The following is a 26,617-nucleotide window of genomic DNA, read 5'->3' on the forward strand; positions in this document are numbered from 1 at the left end:
ACAATTCTACCTGCCTAGCCATATTTTTGATGAAGAAAAAGTTTTTGGAGAAGACTCTGAAGCATAGGCCTTCCCTAGTTAGCTGGGCCCTGATCCAAAGGTTGCTAAAACTTCTCTCTATTAGGTGACCAAAGCAAAATGTTTCTTCTCTCCAGGGAGTGACCTCCACCAAGGCTGACTGCAATACCCTCCCATGACTTAATCAGCAGGGGCACGGGGACTGGGTCACCATTTCCTTCTAAGCCCAAATGCATCAACCCTCATAAAACCTCCTGAGTATTGCCTGCCTGAGAATCAGAGGGAGAACTTCAGATCCATTGAAAATGTACTTAGGACACAATTACCCTACTTTTAAGAACACTCCAGTTCTGGCACCCCCTGACCAGGGAACCTGCATTTCCAGGGGTGTACCACCCATTTAAGGGACAGTCCAGAGCTTACGGACAAAACATTCTGGCATCTATCACGAAGACCTACCCCGTGCTGGGGCAGGGTCTATAGAAACTGGAAATGGAAACTGAGCAGGGTGGGGACTAGAAATTATGCTGTTCGTTACAGGTTGCTAGTCTGACCTATGCCCTAGAGATTTTAGTTTTCTGCCTCTAAATTTGGTTGCTTTGCCTCAAGGTTCTGAGGTAACGCTCTTATGGACTGAGTTAAGTGGCTCCACCCCTGACTTTATGCTTAAGGAAAAGGCAGGAAGTCTGTCTGCCTTCTAGAACAATAAGAGCACTAGGCAGTCTGCTGGCTGGTGTGAGTTTGGAGGTCTTCCTAAAGTGGACATGGATTCTTTTGTGAGTAGTTCAATTTTGGCCTCCCCATTCTTGCCTTCTGTACACCGCCTCAACATGGACGGCAATGAGAATATTTAGAAACTTGCAGAGCTACAAGTTTCAGGCCATCAGTGGTAATTGCCACCAGCAAGAACGTCAGTGTTCCAACCAAGAAGGGTGGAATAAGAAACAGTATTTGCTAGTGACCTGAGCATAGACCAGGGACTCCTAACACTGAACCCGGTTCTTTCTGCGGCCTTAGGCAAGTCACATAACTTCTCTGTGCCTCAATTTCCTCATTGTAAAACAGGCATTAGAATACTGACCTACTGCAGAGGGGTTGCAAAGGTTAGGTAATGAGTCGAGTTCTCAAGACAGAGGGTCAAATGCTGGCCCTTGGCTCCTTCCCTTTGGCACTGCTCCAGCAGCATAAAGGGGACAGAAAGATGTTTCAGTGAGGTGGCGGTGGATTTCCCCCAGCCATATGTGAATTCCCAGCTGACACAGTCAGCTTGGCCAGCTTTGTGCCACCCACTCCTGGTGCTATCCAACCCCAGTGATGGGGGCATGGTAGGAGTGTGGCTGGAGCATGCTGAACTTGAGTCTGCAGTCTGGCTAGAAGTTTCCAAACAGTAAAAGCTAGCTCGAGCTTCCAGGATCATGGGGTTAGGGCCTGGAAATCCCTGATATCCCCTCACTCTTGGAGATGGAAGGAGCAGAGTTCAGGTGCATATGATACTCTGTCCTGTAAGGTGCAAAGCTGTTATTTATAGAAGCTTGTCATGGAACCTGAAACTGAGCCAGCCAGGAACCTTCCACATGCACTCAAATGCATCTCAATGTGTTGATAAAGAGCAAACATTGCAACGTGTTTTGCATTGTTGGGAGACAAAAACATTAATATGAAAAGGCACCACAACTGTCTGTCTAAAAGAAAGTTCACACACAATACAGCACTGCATTACCCACACTGAAGAGCCTTCAGATGCAACCCAAGCATTGCACTCTCCTGATCTGACATCATGATGATACGGTAACACAGTATCTGGACAGGCAAGTTCTTCAGATCAGATCAGCACCACGCTACCACGACCAAGTGAGCACAGTAACAATAACCTGGTACTGCCCTGCCTGGACCAAGGAACACTGACATGACACTGTATCACTCTACTCAAACCTGTGAGCATGCACGTGGCACTGCTCCCTCAGACCAAAGAATTTGCAGATGTAAGAGCAACACACAGCCATGGACAGGCCCATTGTTTTAAGGGTGTCCCTTGAATTTTAAAGGTATTACACTTGGTTCTTATAAAGCAGTGTTATTAAATCAAGGCAAAGAGGATAAGAATATGCATGAATGCTTCTGACTCCTATTACCACCACATCTGGGTTCTACTCCCAGAACAATGATGCTGCCTCTGAATAACTTCTGTGCTGTATGTTCTCCTTAAACCAACAAGAAGCTTATAGAAAGTCAGCCCCAGGGACAGCAAACTCACTGAAGATAGCAAGCCTAGATCTTGCCCAGCAATCTAATTAATTCAGTCATTGCCCCTGGACCTGATCTCACCTTAGACAGCTGAACTGCTGATCCATCACACTGACTCCATGAAGAGCTTCAGGAGAGGTAGGCCATGTGATTCTACAAAGCAGCCCACCATCGCTGCTCTTCAGTATGGAGGTGCAGTCTATGGACACTGTATGCTCCAAACTGCCAGGCCTCTGCTTTGATCAAGCTGGAGAATTCCAGGCTGTCTCCATAGGGCACATCTCTACTGTTAAATGACTGACAGCTACCATAGTGGCCCTCATTTGGACCAAGTGTGCCCCCTGCCCTGCTCTCTTGCTTACTTCACCCTGCTCCAAATCAATATAGGCCTCCTCCATGAATTTGTTAGCAATGTTTACTAGACCCAAAATTTGCAGCCAGCCATCTCTGTTATTGCAGCCTGCATTGCTGGACAGAACCAGCTTTGCAAGTTCCATTACCCTTGGCAAACAAGCAAATGCCCACCCCTGCCAGCCCACAGTCACCCATACAAAGAGTTACTGAATATTCTGCTGCCTCAGTTGGCTGCTATACTGCTTGTATGGAAGAGCCAGCCCTGCTAATAGACATTTACACATGGTCAAGACATGACTCAACAGGACACTATTTAGAGCTGCCACTTTATTTTGCCATTCAGGATGAGCTATGCACAGATCTTTGTCAGAAGAGCAGTGGAGAGGACCATGATGACTAACCAGATGGAGGGTTTGAATTGTGTGTAGTACAGACTATAGACTACAGTATACACTATATGTATAGTCATTTAGTTAGGTTTCACTTTTTAGCAATTCTAATCTGAATTGACACCAAGGGGGAATCACTCCTTTTCTCTCCAAAGGAGGACTAACACCGGACAATGTCTTAGTTCAGGGAACCAATGGACACTATACAACATGTTCAGGCTGTAGCCTGTGAGAAGTGTGCACACGTTCCCAAGCTACAAGGAAGATAGCTGTCCTCGATGCAATATACTACATGCAATAAGGAAGTGATATGAGCAGCAACTTCATCATGCGGCTATCACTGGAAACACTGTGCCCAGAAAAGCCATTCCTCAATAAACACTAGCTACACAGAATCAATGAAAGGTGCAGTCTCCTCAAGAAAGTGAAGTATTGGGCTCATGGACACGTGCCACAGAAACACTATGACATGGTATAGTTTGGGATATCTTGAACTTGAAGCCGTAACCTTCCCTTGAAAATTGTTAAGATATCCCCAAGGGAAAGTCACACACTTTCCTAAGGTGTCAAGAGGTAGCTAGCAAGAAGGCAGCAAGACAGACTTCTATCCAAGGTACTCATACAGCACCAACCCTTGTAGCATCTAGAAATGAACTGAATCCACACAACCTTATTCTAAGGAGGAGAGCAAGCAACATCTGAAGCCTATTTCTGAAATATGTGAATGTTCAATTATTGAATATGATGGTAGCCTGTCTGTTGAGCCCCAAGGGCTTCCTTCCAGGCTTTTCCTCCATCCCAGAGTCTTATTTGGGTACAGTAAGAGGGATGCTGTAGTAAGAATGACGCACTCACCTTTTCAGGGGCAGTTACTATTCAATAAAAAAGTGATCACACTTGGGGGAAAAGAAGTTTTGTTTAGGTCCAGAATCACTTCCTTCCCTTTGTTCTCTGTGCATTTAATCTCTCTGCTGAGAAGGGAGCTACTTCCACTGTGGTTTTAGTTTGCTTTTGTTCTTACTGTGTTTGTGTAAAGTAATAGCATCTGTCTCCTGATCTCAGGTGAATCCCTGGTCTTCCTCTCTGGCAGTGAACTGTAGGAAGACAAGATGATAGCTAAGAAGTCTTGGCTCAAAGCAGCAACAGCTGCTACTACAGGATATTTTCAAATCAATGGCTAAAAACAGACCATGATAAATCCCAGAGAGACTATTAGAGGTGAGCCCTGCAGTAACTGGGAATTTGGCCCAGTTAAAGATTTCCTAGCTCAGGTCAGGATCATCTAGTCCAGCAGTTCCAAAATTATGGTCCATGGGACACCTGCTATTAACTAGCCGTTAACATGGTGCTGGTTCTTGTTTCCAGCAGCTAAAATTAAACAGATGAAAAATAATTTTGTTTCCTTATTACTTTTCAATATAAGCAGGTACTGTAGCTGGTTCAGAGATGTTACACAGTTAGAAATAGTGACTGTGATTGTGAAGAGGCACACACAAGACAGTCTCCACTAAGAATGTGGTCTACCCCACATGAGACCCTGATCTAGCCCATCTCCTTGCACCAGTACAGAAAACAGATCCCCAAGAGGAGGGGATGTGCAATGCATCAGTTATCCAAACCATGGTCATTTCCAGGGTGTTCCCTCCAACTCAAAACCTTATGTTCAAATTTCAGTTGCCACAGGACATTTGTATAACTGATGCTGCACTATCTCCAATACTGTGATAATGGAACTACACTTGCCCATCCCATGACTGAGACAAGTCTATATAAATATACCTCCTAGAACTGGAAGGGACCCTGAAAGGTTATTGAGTCTAGCCCCCTGCCTTCACTAGCAGGACCAAGTACTGATTTTTGCCCCAGATCCCTAAGTGGCCTCCTCAAGGACTGAACTCACAACCCTGGGTTTAGCAGGCCAATGCTCAAACCACTGAGCTATCCCTCCCCCAAACTCATAACCTACAGGATTGTAGTAGAGCCCCTTAACCACTCAGCCACCACACCTCTCTAAAATATATGGAAATATACCTATCTCATAGAACTGGAAGGGACCCCAAAAGGTCATTGAGTTCAGCCCTCTGCCTTCACTGGCAGGACCAAGTACTAGTTTTGCCCCAGATCCCTAAGTGGCCCCCCTCAAGGATTGAGCTCACAACCCTGGGCTTAGCAGGTCAATGTTCAAACCACTGAGCTATCCCTCTCCCAATAAAAAAAGGATTGCTCTTTGTGAGGGGAAAGACTAGGTTCAGTTTGCTACCCTGTCCCTCGACGTTCTCATTTGGAATTCTACAGAGGGCAAAAACGTTGAACCAAATCCTGTAGTCTTTGCACAGGCAAAGGTCCCATGGAGGGCTATAAACATTTTGCCCAAGTAAGAAAGGACTTCAAGATTTGACCCGTCAAGAACTAAAAGAGAAAGATGAGATCCAAGCTCTGCTAGCTGAATCGCATGACAGACAAATCCTTTCCTAAATCAGATAAACCAAAACATGTCTCCAAAGGAGCATTTATGTCTACACATTTATATCACGTTCAGCACAACAGTACCTGAGCATCATATAGTTTGTACACCTGCCAGCTGGCATCTTCGGAATCCAGAAGAAGGTTGAGTCACAAAACAACCTCTGTCCAAAGAGCAAATATGTTTTCACTGAATTATATGCAATCAGATGTTAGGTGGAAGAGATCTACTAAATCTAGTCAGTCCCTCTGCCAGTGCAGGATTTTCCCTGTGGATCAGGTTTTATAAAATGTAGAGCTAAACCAAATTCATCTCTGTTATGACTACTGACTTCAGAATGAATGTGGCCCCAAGTCTGGTCACATAGTGGTAATAACATGCCAAAAACACTTGCCAAAAAAATTCAAATTATTGCATTTTAAGAAGAAAGAAAAAATGCAGCAGCTTTCAGTGATAGTCAATATTGTGATAAGAAATTAATTTTTTACTATCCAGCACTGTGTGTTGGATAAACATGTGTGTTCATATTATTGAACTTAATCCATAAAGCCTAAATCCTTATAACCTGCTTGTTGTAATATGCCTGCTTTTGGCACATTCATCTTTCCATACATATCCATATGTCATGTTATGCATTTAACAGGCTCTCTAAATACAGCTCGTAAATCACAGAGAGTTAAATTTACTCCCCACAACATTACTTCCTAATCTCTAAAACATATCAGGGTGAGAGCTAGAGGGTGACCTTTAGCATCATAAATCTCAGGAAAGGCTGACATGGAAGTGACCTCAAGAAATGCTGAATACAGAAATAGGTATTCCCCCATCCAGTGCCAGAAACACCTTCCACTGGTAAACCCCTTCCATGCAGTAGTCTGCAGGAAAGGGGAGACACCCTAGGTTGGAACATGCCAGCTAAAATGCCAGTCCTGCACACACTTGCACACATGCTTAGTCTGTGCATTTGCGAGTCCCAATTAAGTCCATGGCACTATTCATGTGCCTAAAATTAAGCACCAGATGTGTGCAAGTATTTGCAGAATTGGGGCTTAACACTGTACAAAGACATCAGGACAGGACATGAAGACAACACGCATTCAGCTAAGGGCCAGGGTCCTGCACCACCATGCAGAGAATGGAAGTTTTGCAGTTTACTTCAATAGAAGAAGAACTAGACTGTAAAACTGCCAGGGTTAATTAGGCTGGCAGAATGTAACTGAATTAGAAAATATCACATATATTCTAGGGTTAGTCACCCTAGCTTTGGAGAAAATGCCATATATTGACAGTGCAAGTTATTACTATGTTGACTTCCACTTTGGCCCTTTATTACAAGCATTCCACCAGTATGATCAACCACTTGTTTGATATGTTACGTTTTCCCTAAACAACCGTGGTGTGGTGGCTCCATCTGTGAAGCAGGGAAAATGCACAATACAGCTGCAAAAGTAGAGGAGCTTTCCCTCCTAGATCTCAAAATACTTTGCAAAATCTTATTGAAATGAGCAAGCCTCTAAGAAGGATTTTAGAGAAACCAAACTTTAAATGCTAAACTATAGAAAGAAATCATTATAAATTGGATGGTGCAGCAGAGCAGTTAACGGGATCAAACTATGGCTGAGAAGGAGACTTATTTCCTACATTTCTTACAAAGTAAGCTGAGATTTATATTTGAACCCAAGGAATACAATCCGTCCTGTCTTTCTATGGTGTTTATAAAAAACACCATTGCCACGGTATCTAATATTCCCAAAGACCTTATCCCCATGCAGGTCTCCAACAGGATAAAAGACGCCGGCATCTCTGCAAAATCAGCTGGTTGACCATTCTCGCCTTCCCCAGGGGCAGTACAACTGGAGGGAAGCCTCTGCATTCGGGCACGTGGTGGAAGCCCTATGCCCACTGGGTGGGAGCAGCTGAAGGTTTGGGAACGAGAGGAAGGAACAGGCCTTGAATGGGGGGCTAAGAGGCGGGGACCAGCCAGCTGAGGCCTGGGTAATCCGCCGGCTCCCGAGCTCTGCATCCCGAAGCCTGCGCAGCAACTCCTCTACCACTCACTTCGCGCAGCTCTTGTGGGCGGGGATAGAGGGAGACGGGGCGGAGCCTAACCACCCCAGCGGGCAATTAGATGGGCGGACGTCTGGATGCAAATCAGCGGCCTGTGATTGGGTCCCTGCTGATGGGGGCGGTGTCTGAGGGTTCACAGCTGGACAGGGCCGGTGCCTGGGCTGGGGCGCGCAGCTGGAAATAGGGCGGGCTGAGCGCGCAGAGCCGGGGAGCAGCTGGCTGGGGGCGCCTGCTGCCTTCCATAAAGTGAATGGCCACAGTGAATGGGAGTCAGTCGACAGGAATCCGCCTCCTCCTCGCCTCTCTCCATGAGTCACAGGCTAACAGAGCGCAGAGTGCCCAGCAGCAAGCCAGGGGGACTTACCGTCTGACAGGCGCGGAGGAGCCCGGGCGCTGGGGCGGGGGCAAACTTCCCTCCTTTACCCAGGATTAAGGCCACCCGGCAGCACCAGCATCTGGAACCGCTGTAAGTGCTCCCCCGCCACTTATCGCCGCGACGCCTTGCTGCGGCATGCAGCTCTTCAGGCCCGTTTTCCCCGTTAAAACTCAGGCGTCAGCTCCCTGCAACTTCTGCAAAGCTGCCCTCGCGTCCCGCAGAAAGAGCACCCACGGGAACGGATTAACGGAGAGGTGTCTGTCCGTCCTTCGCGTCCCATGGCACTGCCAGGTAGCCAGCTCTGCCACGGGCGCAGTCCTTCTGCACCCCTAACTCCCCCGCGGCCTCCCCTGTGGTGGGGACACTTACGTGGGTCAGCAGGAAAAGGCAGGATCGGGCCCTGAAAATCCGGTTTTGGAAAACAGACGGGCATGCTATTCACCGGGCTTTCTTAGCCGGGCTGGTAGCAGGGCGCAGCGCCTTCAGCATGGAGGCCTGCGGGAAGCTGGGCTAAGCCAAGCGACCCTACTCCGAAGGTCTAGACTATTTTGGTCTATTTATGTTGCTCCGTTTCTACAGCCTAGATCGCCTCCAGTCCAGCCAGGCTTTACTTCCTAGGGCACTAGCTCGGGACACCCGGCCGCCGTTTCTAAACTTAGTCATTTTCCACTTAGCCGAGAGAGAGGGGCAGAGCTGTTTAACTTAGCTGGGGTTTCGCTGTAAATAATGCCATTCCGGGCTGCTAACTCAGCTGGTGGCAGAGTCCAGGGGCGAGGGTTTGGGGGAGCAGAGGCGGGGAGCCACCGCCTGGGAAGAGGAAAGCAGCCCGACGGCTTTTGGACAGCTGGATAAATGATATTTATGTAACGAACTAGCTCCTGTTTACAGCAAAGCGACCTCCCTGCAGTTCCCAGCTCCGAGGGGAGGGAGGGCTGGGCAGTTCTCCTGCACCCCCTCGCAGGGTGCTGCACCCTTGCATACCTAGCCACAGTCACCCCCCCTCCATCCCCCCCCCCCATTATTTCTGCGGAATCCGGCTACTGAGCTGAAGTTGCCACCGCTCCCTTGCTTTAACTAAAATCCAGAGAGCAGGGAACGAATCCAGCCCCGAGCAGCGGTCGGCAGGGTTTCCTTTAACATTAAAATGTCCCAAGTAAAGAGCGAGTTCTAAGGCCTGCGTTCCCCGGCCGAAATGCGGGCACTGAAACAGGATTTCAATCCTATTTCGCTGCGCATTTCGATACCGACAACAGCGGCTACAACAACTCCTCGCCCGGCGCGTCCACCTTCTCCACATCCAATTATTACACATTTCCCCACGCCACGTTTTCATTCGCCTCACATTTAAACATCAAGATTTGACATGAACTGAAATCGCCACCAAAGACCTCTTAAAGAACCTTCCGTTTAAAAAACCCCGTATTATAATGTGTGCATTAGCAACGAGGAGTATTTGTAATGGACAGGAGTAAAATTGCTATGTAATATATCAAATTTTACATCGTATACAATTTTACGCTAAATATGGACGATTTACTAGTGCTAAATTACGTATATGTACACACTATATATAGTACCAATCATTTAATTTTAGTAAAGTGTTTAGATTTACTTTGTACAATACAGATGAGTAAATAGCGTGTATACAGAACAAATATCGATTCTAGTATAAAATAATAAGTAAATATTGTGTGTATATTAGTTGTCTATATTCCACTAACAAGGAAATCGTGTGTATATAATATAGTATCAATTCTAGTATAAAATAATTAAATCCTGTGTATTAGGTGTTTGTATTCTACTAATCACAAGAAAACAGTGTATAATATAGTATGAATTATAGTGTACAATCAGTAAATAATTGTGTGTATATTAGTCTAACGACAGGGACATAGTATGTATATAATATAGCAATAAATAGCGTGTTTCTCTGTACACTATTGACTACTTGCAATAATCAAAAGCGATAGAAATTTTTCCAGACCCAAGTGAATTTCCATTCAACGAATATTTGGTAGAATCTTGCAGCGTGGCCTCTGCTTTAAATGTTTATTATCCAGTTCGAAGCGCACCCACGCGAGCCCGTCCGTTCCTCGCAATTCTCTCTCTAGATTCATGCCCACAAACAGAGCAGGTATATGCCCAGAGCTAGCCCAGCACTTTCACGGCGAAGAAAAGCATTTGCACCGGGCCAGATTATAGCAGGCCAAATCACAAGCAGATACTATATTTGCATCCGATTGTACGGAGTGACTCTAGTGGGTGGCCTTCTAGAGTTGTGTATATAGTTCCTTTAGGGTGACCCTCTAAGAGAGTGTCAGGCCCCCCTACCCCATCGCTGGGGAGGGGGGCTCTCCCTCCATTGCAGCTGCTGGACCGGGGTCCCCAGGGGCTGGCTGCGAGAAGCGCTGTCCTGTTTCGGAGCTTTGCTCACGGGGATTGGGGGCTGCAGATGCCTTCCCCAGTGTCACACCCGCCAGCCCTGTGCGCCTTCTCTGCAGAAGAGGCGAGCGGAGCAGAAGGGGAACCCGGCCCCCCAGACCTGTTCTGCAACTCCGCGGGGGTCCCAGAAACCAGCGTTTCTCCGAGCCGAACAGCCGGCGGGAATAAAACAGCCCATGCACCACTAAGGAGCACGGACCTCCGCCAGGGCCGGGCCCTCCAGATCAGCCCCCACGGCGCCCTCCCTGCCTGTGGGTCTCCCGGTCTCGGGCACCTGGCTCATCCTCAGGGCCCTGGAGGTACCAGCGCCTTCCCATCTGCCTCCTCAAGCCAGGAGGAGCCTGGGAAGAGCAGTGGTTCTTTCCCGGGCCAGGCCCTGCCTCTGGCTGGGGGTGCGGAGGGGAAGGGTGTTCAGGGTGAGGAAGGAGCAGACTAGTGGGACCCTGATCCGGCCCTACAGAGAATGCAGCCTGCCCCCCCACTCCCCTGCACGCAGCCCAGTGGGGGGGCCGGGGCCGGAGGCCCCCTCCTAGCAGTCCCAACCGGGGCAGGGCGCTGCGGCTCCTTCATTCAAGTCTCCACTGAAAGGAGCCGAGGCTCTGGTGGCAACGGAGCTGCGGCCTGTCCTGGCCACCCGGCTCCAGCCATTGCTCGGCGGCTTGATGCACCTAGTAGCCAGCTGGCCGGTGGGTTCGGCGTCCAGGTCCGCAGGCGGGGGTGGCTCCCGATTGAGGTGGAGCGGCCGGGCCCCTAGGGCTCTGCAGGATGCGGAGCGCGGGGCTCTAGCCGTAGGGAAAGTGCCAGGCCCAGTCTAAGGCAGTCCCGAGACGGGGTGAGCCCCGCAGGGACAGCAGGGAGGGTTGGCCGGGCCCCTGGCTGCAGCCCAGAGCCCGTCCTCTGGCCGCGGGCTCTTTCCTCGGGCGGGGCCGCATGCACGAGAGCTGCCCTGTGCTGCCCGCGGCCCCGGCCGGGGGAACTGGGCCGTCCCTCCTCCCCGGCAAACTCCCTCTTTATAAGCAGCCACTTACCTTGAGCCCTTCCAGCTGGTAAGGGACCCACCTGCCGCCCGCTCTGTGCTGCCGAGCCGGTTCCAGCCCGCTGGATCGGGACCTCTCCTGCAGCCGGCTTCTCCCCGCGGGAAGAGCGCGCCCCGGGGCAGCCTGCTAGGAGGCAGCGAGCCCGGCCTGGATTCTCCCTTAGGCCGCGGTGGAAGTCAGCGGGGCCGGTCGCTGGAAGCAGCGTTTGCCCCGTGAAACCCTGGGCCAAGGGAAGTCTGAGAATAGAGGCAGAAATATCAGGGATGGGCCTGATCCGGCTGGCGGGGAGCAAGTAATACAAGCCCAGCTAGCTGCAGCTAGGGGGTGAAATTTACCCCACCTGCATGTACCGATGCACTGAGGTTCTGCCCCAGTCCCACCAGCCTTTGCTTTATTGCCTAGGGCTGTTCCCTGCAGCCCCCTAGCCAGAGGATCTGTCTGTCTGCACCTCTCTCTAGCCTCCGGCCCCAGCATAGGCCGGGGCCACTGGGAAGCTACTTTCACAGGTTTGGGGTTACAGTTTGGGGTTACAGTTTGGGGACCTTTCTCAAATTTTCAACAATGTTACCATGAAAATTCCACCACTTCCTAGCCAGCTCTTTGTTACTGTTAAACACAGCTTTTGATTTTCTTGGGCAAGCCTAGAGCTAACCCCCAGTGGGTGTAATTGGTTTGCGTGCATAGGGATAACCTCAAACTCTTGCAAGACCACTACTCTGGTTAGTATACCTCTGTTCACAGCTAAATATCAGACCAGACATCTAGCTGGAGGAGAGCTAGAGAGGTTACATTACATGAGGCTTATGCAGCTGAAGCTCAAGGATTTGAGTTTAGCAGGGGCCACTTGAGCAGACAAACCCTAGTTCTCCATCTGCCAAAGGCCTTGTCCACACCCAAGTTGCACAATCGAACTAAATGGGTTTAGATACACAGTGTCACATTGGCACCTCCCCCCAAAAGGCAGTACCGTTAAACCCCCTTGCAGGCCTTCTACCAATTTAGCTTAAACTGGCATCACTAAAGCAGTGCAAAGACCAAACCCCACCGTGTATGGGGAGGAATGGATAGCTTTGTTGTTAATCTCTTGGAGGAGGTAGCTCATAGGTTCCTTTGGTATGGATCATCCCGAAACATGTAGTGCATTCCTCTGTAGACCATGCCCTCAGAGAAGGTCAAGATTTCAGTGTCTTCATTAAATTCCCTGATCTAGATTAAAGGAGACAGCTGCTGAGATGAAGCCAGACCCTCTCCTGGCAGAGGGTAGCTGGTACTGAGGGTGCTAGAGATGCCCTTAGTGATGCTCACTTGCAGCTCCTTTAGCACTCCCTGTGTGGGAAAAGTGCTGGGCTGAGTGGCTAGCCAACTGAAATCTATTTATCCACAGAACAGGTACAGCTGGCGGGAGGGGAGTCACCAGAACAACTTATCTACACGCTGTCCTGCCAAACCTCCACTATGACCAGGAGGACCCACATTGACGGTGCAGAGGGGAGTTGTGCCTTCATAACATGCTGAATCCTTGGCATCTGTCCGCTGTGATATGCTAAGAAGGGGGACAAATGGTATAAACTGGTGGTGACGTGTGGTTGTGTTGGACACGTACCCGCTGGGAACTGGCCCCACGTATTGAGGCCACCAAACCCCTGTCAGATAGTTACAGCTTGTGGATATGTCGAACGTGGGGTAAATTTGACTAAGTGACAAGGCCCTGATTTCTATTTGCAATTGCCTGAGCCATCCCTAACCCTCCTAAAAAAGAAGGGCCCAGATCCTCAAAGATATTTGGGTGCCTTCACAGCAGGGCAGAGTTGGGCACCTAAATACCTTTGAGGGTCTGAGCCAGATAAGTTTCCCCTGCCTTTCACAAAGGAGACCGTTGAGGAAATGCAGTCCAGACGCTCCACATTCTTCATTCAGAGCCCATTTAAATTCTCATATCTGAGTTGTATTCCTCTTTAGAGCCAGTATCTTTTCTTCTGGCAGAGAAATAGTTACAATGCTCCTTTAATATATAGTCTTTCTCTAGAGGATAATGCAGGTAATCAATAGCTCTAAACGCTCTGAATGGATTGCAGCTGGATCAGCTAATATTCCCTGCGTGCAATCAGAAACAATATGAGGAAATGCTCCTCTGTCTGTGAACAGCGTCCCAAAAATTTATGATAGAGGGGTGAACCTGAGTACAGAGACTCTGCCAAAAAGAAAGAGAGAGGAACCAGAAATAGGAGATCTGGCCCAGAGGATGGGATGAATATGGGATCTAAGCCCTGACTCCCACAGAAAGGATGTGACCCAGAATGTGAACCCTGGCTTGCAGGGACAGGAGATGAGCACAAAAGGTGAATCTGGCCTATTAGACTAGGTGAATGAGGGCTGGAGCCCTGGTTCGGGAATGGGGCATTATGGTGGTTCTGCAGACCTGGTCTAGGGAAATGGTCGTGAATGCGAGAGGAGACTTGAACTATAAGGTAGCCTAGAAAAAACTGGAGTGTAACTGGGTGGGGGTGGGGGCTCAATTATTTCCTCCCTTTTTTAAAGAGGAAGATAAATGCTGTTAGTTATTTGGGGCCTGGTTCTAAAAGGTACTGAGCACCCTGCACATCTGTTGAGCTCGCTGGGAGTACGCAGCACCTGGCAGGAGTGAGCCTCCTATTTGGAATCGGTGCAGAGAGGGGACCAGGAGCAGAAATTTTGTGCAGCATTCTGGCACTCCATTCATCTGCTTATGCTTCATGTTTACAAATTGGAATCAAAGTTAATGCCAAGGCTATTCAGAAAGACACTCCTGTCAACACATTGCTGAAATTAGTTGATTTTCTAGTAGACTAGAAAAGAGGATTCTGATGACACCAGGCTGCCGTTTGATTTCCCCTTTTCCTATTTGTGCTCCCCCTCCCCAGCACCCTTGCCCTCCCTCCCATTTCACCTCTGAATATTAATGCCTCTGGCAGATTGGATAATAATGTGACTGGGAATTGAATGAAGCTGGTTATTAGCTGCTGGACTCCTTGATGTATTTAAGGGAGCCCCATGTCTGTTACTGAAGGATCAATAGTCTGAGGGCCAAGAGAAAGGCTGGGGGTGTGTATGGGGCAACATGGCTCTTCTCTGGCAGAGTTGTCTGAAATCAACATCTCAGTCTAACCTAAGGGAAAGCCTCCAGCAAGAGGATGATATGATTTAGCCAGAGCAGAGAATTCCTGTTATATCTTCATATACAGAGCTGTCATTTTGCAGTATGTACAGTAATTAAATATTTAAACATTGCCTTTCTGTAGGGAAATAGATCAGCTCTTTAGCATTAGAGAGCTACTGAGAAATGATCCTGTTACTGATAGATTTAAAAAGCTTGTATGGGGATCACCATTTGTAAAATGAGGATAAAGGTACTGACCACCTTTGTAAAGTGCTTTGAGCTCCACTGGTGAAAAGTGTTTAGATGAGATATTAATTATTATGGGAAGTCTTCCCCCCTCTCTCACAACTGGGTCAGTCAGGACTTTCATTCAGTTTATTTCCCTACATATTTGCACAAAAATGCCCAATCCTGCACTTATGAACCCAGGGGTAGCTTTGCCATTAGTTTCAGTGGGAACAGGATTGGGCCCATACACTTTTAATTTGCTCTTTGGTGCCTTCCCTTTAATAACACTTCCTAGTATTTTGTAGCACTTCATCAGTAGCTCTCAAAGCACTTTACAAGGGAGGTGGGTATCATTATCCCCCTTCTGCAGATGGGGAAACTGAAGCACAGAACAGTGAAGTGTCTTGCTCAAGGTCACCCAGCAGGCCAGTGGTGGAACTGGAAGTAGAACCCATGTCTCCTGAGACCCACTCTGGTGCACTGTCCACCATCTCTGAATGCTCTGCAAGCAATTACATTTCACAGACTGTCTGTGAAGCAAGCAAGTGGTGTTATCCCCATTTTACAGCTGGAGGAGCAGGCAGAGACAGTAAGGGTACATCTACACTGTAAACTGCCCCCCTGCAGCAGTGAATCTCAGAGCCCAGGTCAATTGATTCAGGCCAGAGCCTGGGCTCTATCACCTGGCGATGAGGCTGGGTCTTGGAGCCTGGGCTCCAGCCCCAGTGGAAATGTCTACACTGCTGTTTTTAGCCCGGTAGCGCACCCAAATCCCTTTACCCAGGCTCTGAGACTCGCTGATGCGTTTTTTGTTTTTGCAGTGTAGATGTATCCACAGCTGTTAATTTCTAGTGCCCAATGTCACAGTTTGGGCCGGATTTTGCCATGATGCCAAGCACTCCACAGCTCCCATTGCCCTCGACTGGAATTGCGGGGCCTTGCCAGTTAAGACTATTGGGCCCTCGATGTCTCAGACTGCCCCCTAAAATCAGTGGCTATTTGAGACATACTGAATTAAAGGGACACCGATTTTAAAAAATGCCATTTGTCTGAAATAATGTTCCGATGCTTAAGATTCCAATAACTGAAAGATTGGAGAAACATCTCTGTTTTAGTTTGTTTGTTCTGTGCATTCAGTAGCGCTTTGTATGGTCTGTTTTCATCATTTCCCCACATAGGCCCTGAGCCTCCAAACTGTTCCATACAGGCAGTCCCCTGCATCCATTTGCTGCCACTCAGGTCAATGGGGCTTCCCACGAGTGCAGGGATCTGCCTACCCAGTGCTGCTTGCTAGATCGGGGCCACAGTCAGTCTGCTTCCTCTCACTGGTTGGGCCTATCACCCAGCGAGAGGGGACTGAAATTTGAAAATAGGAAAGTGTGATTGTTAAATCAAATGAGCCAGCATAGGACCGGAAATTACTTTTAACTTACATTTTTTAAAATCACATTTCTAATGAAAGGTACCCCTGATGTCTGCACGCCATCTTTATCTATCCCCGCTGCATCAGGGAGGGACACAACATATTTTGTAACAAGTCTTTTTTAGTGATCCTTAAATATATGGTGGTGCTAAATGACAGAAGTGATCCTTGTATAGAATATATGGTCATAGGGGAGAATGGAGATTCAGCCACCTGGTTTTGTGAATTTAAAGAACTTGTCAATTTAAAAATCTTATTTTAAACACATTTATTTACCCATTTTTACTAAAAAGACCACAGATTAGAACACTTTTAAAATGCTTTATTTATTTTTAGCCATTTTTTTCTGTTTGTTTCTGAGTTCGGACAAGGAAAATCACATGAAATTAATTTCCCCTTTGTTCCATTAGTTTCGTTTTGGGGTTTTCAATGCCGCTACGTTTGGTCTGCAGATACTACAGGGACATTTGCATTTGTTTAATTTGCTGTTAAAATAAATTCCTGGCTCGTTTCTGTGGGGGTCTGAGGTTTTGTATAAGGTTGGCTTCGATTCTGGTGCAACTGAAGTTAATAGCAAAATGTCCATTTTACAAAACCTAAATGTTGGACCAAATTTGAATCAACACCTTCAGTTTAAGTGTGATTCACAGGGTCATATAATACTCCTGATCTGTGTACAGAATCCACGTTAAGGTCAAAGGAAATTTTAGGTGTAAGATAAAGGGTCGTATATACACTTTCATGTCAAGTTTAAAAGGGTTCTGTGGATTAATTTTTTGTTGGTGGGTTTAAATGACGGTATTAAAAAAAAAAAAAAAAAAAAAGCCTCTGCCTCCTATTCAGGACGCTCAGTGTATTGGCTCAGATGTCTGTTAACACTAGAACAAACTGGGGATTATGCACCCCTACCAGTGAATGCAGGGTACAAATCCTTAGGAATCTGTACTCAGTGCCACTAAGTTGTGTGTTACATTAGATGGTAAGCAATTACACGTTTTGATTTTGATGAGGCCAAGATATTTCTCAGTGCAACCATTTTAATTCCAGAAGTAGGAGGAATCATTGAATTGTTTAACTAATGTGGACATAAACTAGCAAATGGGAAGTTTTGGTTATTTAGCTGTTTTGAAAAGATTTTCCTAGGGACAATAATTGTATGCAAATTAATTATGGACCTGTTCCTGTTTTTCTTACGCACCCAAAATTCCACACCTTACATTGCTTCCCACATTTCAGCCTTGGATGTGACAGAGACTCAAAATGAAGAACAAAAAAATTATTCTAGAATCTCACCATCTTGATTATTAATTTGCAACAGTAAGCAAGAGGAACACTGCATTTGTATGTGGAATGTAGTTAGCTTTGGGACTGTAATCAAGGACATTTGAGGGTGTGCTGCACAGGGAGTTCAGAACCTGGGATTGGGCCCTATATTGATATATTTTTGTTGTGATAGGTGCTTACTAGTTATTGATAGATTTTAATTATCCCCTCTCTTCCCCGCTATTTATAAACACGGATCAATTATCTTTTGGCACATTTACAATGCAAAATATCAGCTAGCCCATGGACCCAATCCTGCAAACCTTCTGTGCACTGATTTGCCAAGCGGGAGGGCTGTTCATGGAGGAATTACAGGATCAGCTAACAAGGAAGCTCCTCCCACTACAAACAGTAAGCCCCCCCCACACACACACACGCACTGCCCCCCTCAAACAATGACTGCATAAACAAATTGACCTTCAGGGCATGTTGCAAGGTCCATAAACTCCAGCTTTGTCAGACTGAGGAGTTGGGGAAGCAAGTTCTAGCATAGATCACAGAGATGCACTCTCCTGAGTCATACCAATCTAGGGACTGTCAGCTGGAGTGTCCCCTTTTCTTCTGTATATTGTGCTCTGAGATCATCGGCTTGTTTTATTGTCAGGTGATCTGTGCTGCGTAATGGATTTATTGCCTTTTTTTTAAAGTATGAATAGCTTGGGGAAAAAAAACCTCAGGAAATCTTGTTGCCAGACGCAGTTGACACTAAACGCCTCCAGTGCTGTGGGTTTGCACTTTAAGACCATACACCTCCTTCAAAGCAAACCACCCTCTTGTGCAATCTTGCAATAACCAATGCAGCCTGTCTTTGGGGAGGCGGGCACATAAGGGTATCAAACTCCACTGGCATTTTCAATATTCTCACTTCAAGACACTGCTGCCCACTCCACTCCACACTGATTTTGAAAAAAAATGTCAGCTCAGCCCCAAACCGAAATTCCACTGGGCTGTGTTGGTCTTTGTTGATGTTCATCACAAAATAAATGTTTATGTAAGTTACAATCCCCTCTCTGTCTCTTTCTCTCAAAATGCTGGCAGATTGTAAAATAGATCAGCTCTGCGGCAGTCACTCCACCGAAGCTAGGGATAGGTAGAGTGCATTACATCCAAATTAAGTGGCTCATTGTTTCTTACCTTTGGTGCTGTGCATCATTCTCATTTCTCTTGATTAGGGGCTGCCTTAAGCTGGTTTACTAATTGTAAGGCCCCTTTATGTCTTCAGCAATGTCTGAGTCATATACTGCCTTCCATCTGCATACAAAGCTTAGTGACATCAGCTGAAGTTGCATGGCTGGACGGATTCTATACTAAGGGCTTGACTACAGTTTTGGTACCACTATCAGTTGGTTGAGAAACTCAGTTTACAGGCATAAGCTATACTGATTTAAGCACCTTTATAGCAGTGTAACTGCATCCATTCTAAGAACTGGCCTGGTTTGATTATTTCAGGATTAAAAAAAAAAAAACACACCAAAATAGTATTAGTCCTAAAAAAACCCCAAACCTGTTTAGTCCAGGCCTAAATCTTCAAAGCCAGTATCTGGCCCTAAATCTTCATTCCATGAGTGGAAGAGACAGTTCTTGTGTGTTTCATTCAGTTGAGTATAGGATGTTGATCTTAGGTTGTCAGAGAAAGGGCTTGAACAGGTGGTGTTTGGCTCTCATTTCTCTGCATGGTTCTGTGTGCAATCTTCATTTCTGACTGCTGCCTCCACCTCGACAGGGTGTCAGAGTTCATTGTACATTTTTAGCTTCAGCATTGCAGTTTCTACCATGTAGATATAGGCCTGGTCCCAAGGCTGTACATGTGAGTAACATCTTTGAAATCAATAGGAATATGCCTATGAGTGAGGGCTGCAGGATCAGATGAGGCATCAGTGAATAGAGATCAGTACTATAGGTATGTACAGATTAGACAAACACTGAATCTCTCTCCATTTTACCAGGTCATTTGTTTAAGTCTCAAGTTTTTCTTCAGACAGAATTTCTAGGTAAATGAGCTTCAACCCCACCCCCAACAAAATGAGTGTGATTATTTTTTCTTGAAAACTCTTCTGTAGCACCTATTGCCTTATGCCATATCTACGTTAGGAGTGTTTTGGCAGTATAGCGATACCAAGATACTATATCGGCAAAGTGCTCCTAGTGTGGACATAGCTTATACCAGTGAAAATACGCTTTTTCCAGTATAGCTTATGCCTGCCCCGCACCAGCGCATTTTGCTGGTATAAACATATCCATACTAAGAGTTTTTGCAAGCACCACTTTGTTGGTCTGGGGTCACACCTCTTTATACCCCTGCAACAAGCTATGCTGGCAAAAGTTTGTAGCATAGATCTGGCCTAAGTATGCACGTACCACACAGGAAAGTTGTCCGGCATAGCAAGACCTATAGTGGGCTTTGCAGATTCTTAAAAGTCTACAGCAAAATATAACATTAGGTGTGGAAAGAAGCAGGGAGTTGCTGCTTAGTAACTACTTTACATGTGTAAGGAATAAAACCTACATTTCCTGCTTTGGTTGACCAGTTGGTCAACCTTCTTGATACCTTCCCTTGATACCTTTTAACAGCAGAATTAAAGAGTATAAAGATTCCTATTATCATCATATTACTTTGCAAACTGCTTTGGGATATCCCAACTAAGGAACATGCTGTATTCCAGTTATATTCTACTCTGTCCTCTCGATTAAGAGATTATTTTAGACCCAATACAATTTCACTTCAATGGAGCTGTGAATGTCCCTCGGGACACCAGATACATCACGGTTTCAGGGGAAGCATATAAAACACCATTCCATCCCTTTTGGGGTGGATGTTTATTATGTATGGGACTCTAAGTCACAGTTCTTCCCTTGGGGCACACAATACAGACCATCAAATAAGCATAGAGGACATTTAATTCCATCCTAATTCTTTGCCCTGGACACACTGACATGAAGCTGTCAATCCTTGGGACATTTCCACTGTAATCATTACAGTCCACCACAACATGTCACCAGTGATTTATTAAAACTCTTGTCCTGGACCAAGGGTTAAATGATCACCCTCCTCCCCAGTGGCATGCACATTACTGGGGCAAGAAGTAAAAGCATAGCCCATCCTTTGAGCTGCCTACAGCACCGGCACTCTCTATTCAACAATGCATTAGGCAATGTCTGATAATTACGTGCATTTCCCTGCTACTTCTTATCTGAGGACCTGGAAGCACAAAAATGCAGCGCCCCTGTTAGGTCAGGATGATTAGCACCATTTTAGAGACAGGAAATGGAGGCCCAGAAGAGTTGAGCGACTCACCAACTCAGTGACAGCACTCCTGGATCCCAGGCCAAGTGATCAGAGAGCTTCCACTGGAGGCTAGGGCGACATCCGTGAGTCGAACGTGGCTGGAAAGTCAGCTTGTCCTTCTGTCTCCTGAAGGCTGGGAGTTCCCTTTGCCAGGGGTTAATGTGGCACTTTCCCAGCAACGCTCACAGTGACAAACCAGTGTTACAGAAATATCTGCACGTGCGAGGGAGACACTTGTCCAGCCATATAAACAGGCAGTTAAAAAAAAACCAACCACCAAACCTAAGGCAACAAACATCCAGGGGCCCGAGGGCTTTGCCAGGGGGAAAAGTGTCCCAAGGCCAGCAGATGTGTCATCTCCCAGCGTGCCCGAGTTTGGGGTTAGAGCCCACCGGCAGTTGGGAGTGCAAGAGCCAAACCAAGAAAAAGGGTTTATTATAAACTGACTCAGCCTGAGCTGAGGGATGGGGAACCATTTCATCCTGAGTGTGCCTGCACACGCTGCTCAGCCAGTCCAGCACTACACACAGCCGCAAGGCTGTAGAGGACGGCAGATTACTCTCCTGTCCTGTAATGGATTTGTACTCTGAGTAACTGGTTTGCTGCTGCTGTTTATCTTCTAGTGATTAATGGGCTGCCTCAGTTCCTGTTGCCATTCCATTAAGACCAAAAACGTAGGGGAGTTACACTGAGCGGTTTTGCAGCAGAAGATTCTGTTCTGCCCTTAGTCTTATTCCTGCAGTCCTGACAAAATTGGGAGCTAAGGCCCAGCAAGGAGGCCGTGACCCCTCTGTCCCTGCCCTTCTTTTTTTAGCTGGAGCATCACTATAAAGACACTGCAGCTGAAACACCTTTGAATGAGTTTTTGTGCTGGATTCTCCTGCTCACATGTGTTTCTGGGCCTGGGGTGCAATGGCACTTTAAATCCAGGCCCGCTGAGCACCACATGCCTGGCTGGCCTACCCCCAAGCCTCTGAACTCCCTGAATCTGGATCCCTGAGTGCTCCTCCTGGATTGGACAGGCAGGAACCTCAGTTCCCCTTCACACCCTCTGCCTATTCCCCTGTGACGAGCCGGAACAGGAAGGCGGAGCTGTTCTACCATAGGCCGGCCTCTCTCGGGGACTAAAGTGAAGAGAAACACATTGTCCTCATGAAACTGCAATTAAATAAACCTCAGAATGTTTATCGTGGCTAAAAATAAACTTGTCCGCAGGAGGGGGTGAACAGGAGTGCAAGGGGAATAGGGACTTGTAGGAGAGAGAGGGAAATTAATCAACTAAATTCCATCAGGAGAAGAGCCCTTTCCAGCCTCCTGATATCTTGGCTTGATGGAGCAGAGGAAGAGAGGGTCTTTCCTTAGGAGATCCAGTGTAATAATTCAATTGCACCTTAATCTCAGATGATAACTAGAGGTGGGCTCTTCTCCTCTGCCAGTTTATATTATGACATTTAGAGACTGTTTTTCAGCCTGAAGGTGGATCCTAAGAGGTTATTGAGACAGCGTATCGAGCCAGTACTGAAATATCGCCACTTTGGGGGTGAGCCACAGCACCTACCTCATAGCACCAAGCAACCAGATAGACAACCTTGTATCTTTAAGTTACTAGTCCAAGTCTGCCCAGCGTTGTCATGTGAAAAGGTTTTTGCTATCTGATGGTAGTTAAGTAGGGCTACTAGATAGCAACTGTGGAAAAAACGGGACAGGGGGTGGGGGGTAATAGGCGCCTATATAAGAAAAAGTCCCAAAAAACAGGACTGTCCATTTAAAAACAGGACATCTGATCACCCTATAGTTAAGGGACCTACGTGCCATGAGTTTGGCAGTCTCGAGCAGTTCTCAGTGGACAGCTGTCTACGCTACATAAACCACCATTGGCTTCCATGTCAGCTGCTAGATTTCAGTCAAGAAGTCATGGTGCATTTGCCATGGTGTGACCGAGTATCACTAGAATTAGGAAAGAGAAGCCATATTTTTTAAACAAATAGGGCTTGGTCTCTATTTGTTTGCTAGGGAGGGGAGCCCTTAGAGAAGAATGAATGCTCCTCTTTCCCACCCAGGCTAGGATAGTTTTTTCCTCAAAACTAGAAAAGGGGGTAAAATATGAAGGCTGAAAAGAATAATGCTTGCCAGGAAACTAGACAGCACATGGTACACAACAAATATACTCCTCTCCCAGAGTGGGAGAAGGAAGGCCTGCCCTTCCACTGCCTCGTAAAGCACACTGGGAAAGGAAGGGGAAGAGTCTGAAGGCCTTTGCAATGGAGGCATTTCTCTAGTATTTGAAAGAACAGGAGCACGTGCTGCCAAAAGGCCTCTGGGAGAGGAAAACCTGGAGTGTGGATGGGTAGCAATTTGAAGGAAAAAGCCTCTTGTGTATATATTTAGGAATCTGCGTCTCTGAGCCCTATGGCTCACTTGGCTATATGTAACTGGCTGTGTCTGTTAGAGCATTTGAAGATCTAGGGTGTCTGTTATACTTTCTATTCTTATTTATCCTACTACTGCTATAATGGGTAGGGTGTCTTGACCCATCCGTAGGTGCTGGAACTAGGGATGCTGCTGCAGCTCCTGGGTTGAAAAAGTAATAACAACCCAAAAACATGGTTTCCACCTTCAGCACCCCCATTGTAAAAATTGTTCTGGTACTGACCCATCTCTTGATAGTGACACAGACTGATCATTCTCTTCTCACTTCCTTCCACAGCCTGGCAGAGGCACAGTGGTGAAGGTGTTGCCTGCTCTTGTGATTATACTGTGAGGCTTGTGATACTATTTTTCTTAAAGGCCCAGCTCCTGGAGTCATGTAACAACATGAGAAATTTAGCTTTCCTTTTGAAGAAGTAAGCTTTTTGTCGTGGAGAGATGCTCGTAACTATAAGAAGAGTGTACCCTAAAGGCTCCAAAAGCACAGGCAACACACAAACCCCCAACTTTTTTTAAACCAGTCTTATGAGTCAGGCCCCATTATGAATGCTTGTGGGGTGGCAATACTGGAACAGTGCGTGAAGAACACCTGCCATTGTCCATGTTGTACCAGTCTTAGGCTGCTTGAGAACTTTTGTCTCCAGGACTGTCACGCCATCACCTTGCCCCAGTACTAGAGTCAAACAAACAAACAGCGTGCACGAACTCTGCATAATACCTTGGGGAAGGGACTGAAGCTTATCCAATGAAAACACTGCAAGGAAACATATATTTGCTCTCTGCTCTGTAAGGACTACAGCACCAGTCACTCTGAGCGAGCCTGGCTTTCATATTACTACTACAGTAGCTACCCTTAAAGCTGTGGTTCTTGAACTTTGCTATGCTGGACCCCCTCTCATTTAGCAATAGGGGCATGTTAGAGTGGTCATGACTCCCAAGGTTGAGAATTCATGCTTTAAAATTGACATTGCCTTTACGATACAGAGATATTTCAAATGTGACCATGTGGTAACTGAGCAAAAGCTGACTTCAATGGTAAAATCTTTCCCCAAGGACAGATAAATCACAAGGTAAAAATCCAGCAATGCTGTGTAGCGTTGCTCAGATATTTATGTAAGTCTATGGTCTTGAAATAGTGGCTATGTCTCCCCTCTACCAGTTGCCTGAGATGATCTTGGGGAAGCTGTATCAATGTAAATGCTTATGTTGTGCCACTTGCACCATCACAGATCCTTTCCGCAGCATGATGGGGTGGGCAGATACTCCCAGGTGTTTGCTTACCTGCAGTCTGCCCTGTGGTGGAGTTTCAGTGGTCTGAAAGACTGAGACCTTTCACTGTCTTCCCTACATGAGAGTGGGAAAATTCACCCATCTCTTAAACTCCACTAAGCTTCAAAGAAATCTAACCACTATCTTTAAAGACAGTTCTAGCTAAATTGTTTCTAACCTGATTCAGTAATAGATGGAATCAAACTGTGTTGAAACGACTTTTAAAAACAGGTTCTAGTTTAGTTCCCTATCTAGTTAAAAGCATTTTTAACATGGTTTAAACAGATTATGCTGTGTCCACACTGCTGGTTTAACCTTGTTTATACTGTCAGCCTGAAGCAGTTTAAAAATTAATGTGTTTTTTGAACCATGGGGATTGGATTCTCTGTTTTACACCTAGGCGTCACTTACAGCCGGGCAAAGTGGCTGTAAAATGCTCCTGTTCTGGTCTGCTAGTGTTTCCATCCCAGTTGGCACAGATGTAAATGATGCCACAAGATGCAAGACAGGAGAGAATGAGGCCCCTATGCAAATAGGACCCCACATAGGATGAAAATGTCCTTTAGCTGCTGACAGGCAGGAGTCTCAATTCCTCCTTAAATCTGGTCCAGTGCAGAGTCAAGCCCTAGAAGAGAGGAAATTGTGCTTGACAGATGCAATCATATGCAAATGGCTGTAGAAGAGGGGAAATTATCATCTACAAACATTGGGCAGAAATTCCATCTGCCGCCTCCTCAGGAAGGGCTCTTAATAAATTCTGAGACAGCAAAGTGACACACATCTTAATCAAGCCTTAATCCAAGGAATTAATTCACTGCGCGTTTCTGCATAATTCCAGGAGTAATGCTAAAAACCTTGGCAATATCAGCAGCAGATGGACTCCCTCCAACTCCATGCAAAGGTATTAAAGAAAACACAGCCCCTGTCACATCACTTCGTGTACATACACATGGTGAAAAGCAGCGGAGCTTATGCAGTCTGCAGACATCAAAGGCCGGGCTTGCAATGCGGTGGAAACTGGAACCTGCCTCAGAACAAATGAGGGGCTCCTGCCACGCCCTCCCTGGACAGGGGATCAGAAGCCTGCAGCAAGACAAATGACTGGAAAATGGGCACTAGGGCAACTGTGTCCATTCGGGAAGACACAGACCTTACAAAGTGAGCAGGGAAAAAAGGGGAGGTTGACTCAGATCAGTGTCAAGACACGTGTGTTGGAACTCTGGGGGCTCTTTGAACCGAGGGGCTGACTAAATGAGTACGTAGGAGGAGTGAGGATAAATCGCCTATGGGTTTAAACCGAAATCTGTCATAGGAGCTATTGGATAATAGTCATCAGAATTAATAAGACCCTGCTCTTCCACTCCTGGTGGTTCTCAAAGCACTTAACATGCACTAAAGGCACTCAGCACTGACCTCTCTCCCTGTTAAACTCAATGGGAGTTCTTCTCTTGACTTTAGTCAGGGCAGAACTAGGCAAATGCTGAGTGTTTTTGAAAACCTCACCCCATGTAATTATCATCCACAACCCTATGAGGTAGAGTAAATAATTATTATCCCTGCTTATGATATACATGTTAGAGAATCCCATGCAAATGCCCTGGATTAGAAATCCCAATTCCTAAGCCACTGAATTTTGGGAACGTAGGAGATGTTTCCAAACCAGGATGCAAATCATAGAATATCAGGGTTGGAAGGGACCTCAGGAGGTCATCTAGTCCAACCCCCTGCTCAAAGCAGGACCAATCCCGCACTAAATCCCCAAATGGCCCCTTCAAGGATTGAACTCACAACCCTGGGTTTAGCAGGCCAATGCTCAAACCACTGAGCTATCCCTCCCCCCCGTCACAACTGATCCTATATCTGCAATGTCTAAATCCAAAACTCCAGGTCTGAACAGCCCTACACTTTGGAAGCTTTGAAATCCTACTCTGGATCCCAGTGTATTGCCTCAGGTCAGCTGCTATTCAATTTTAGTGGGGCTCCCTGGCTATAGAATGGGAGTAGTTAGCACAGGTAAAGGTCACGTTAGAAATCAGCGTGTTCTGTTCACGCTTAATGAAGTAAGAGCACAGAAAATATTGCACATGCGCAGTTGGATAAGAATCTTAAGTGCTGCCTGACAGCAAGGTCACAG

General features: G+C 46.6%; 1 protein-coding gene across 1 annotated transcript in view; it reads left to right on the forward strand.

The window, feature by feature from the left end:
* Nucleotides 1-7,805: 7,805 nt before the first annotated feature.
* Nucleotides 7,806-26,617, forward strand: part of PITX3 (paired like homeodomain 3) — a 39,234-nt gene continuing 20,422 nt past the window's right edge. Inside the window, exon 1 of the mRNA XM_024218721.3 lies at nucleotides 7,806-8,002. The gene's annotated coding sequence lies outside the window, so the exon portion shown is untranslated. The remainder of the gene's footprint in view (nucleotides 8,003-26,617) is intronic.

The sequence above is a fragment of the Terrapene carolina genome, unplaced genomic scaffold (genome assembly GCF_002925995.2).
Source record: "Terrapene carolina triunguis isolate 2854851 unplaced genomic scaffold, T_m_triunguis-2.0 Scaffold310, whole genome shotgun sequence".
Classification (NCBI taxonomy): Eukaryota; Metazoa; Chordata; order Testudines; family Emydidae; genus Terrapene; species Terrapene triunguis.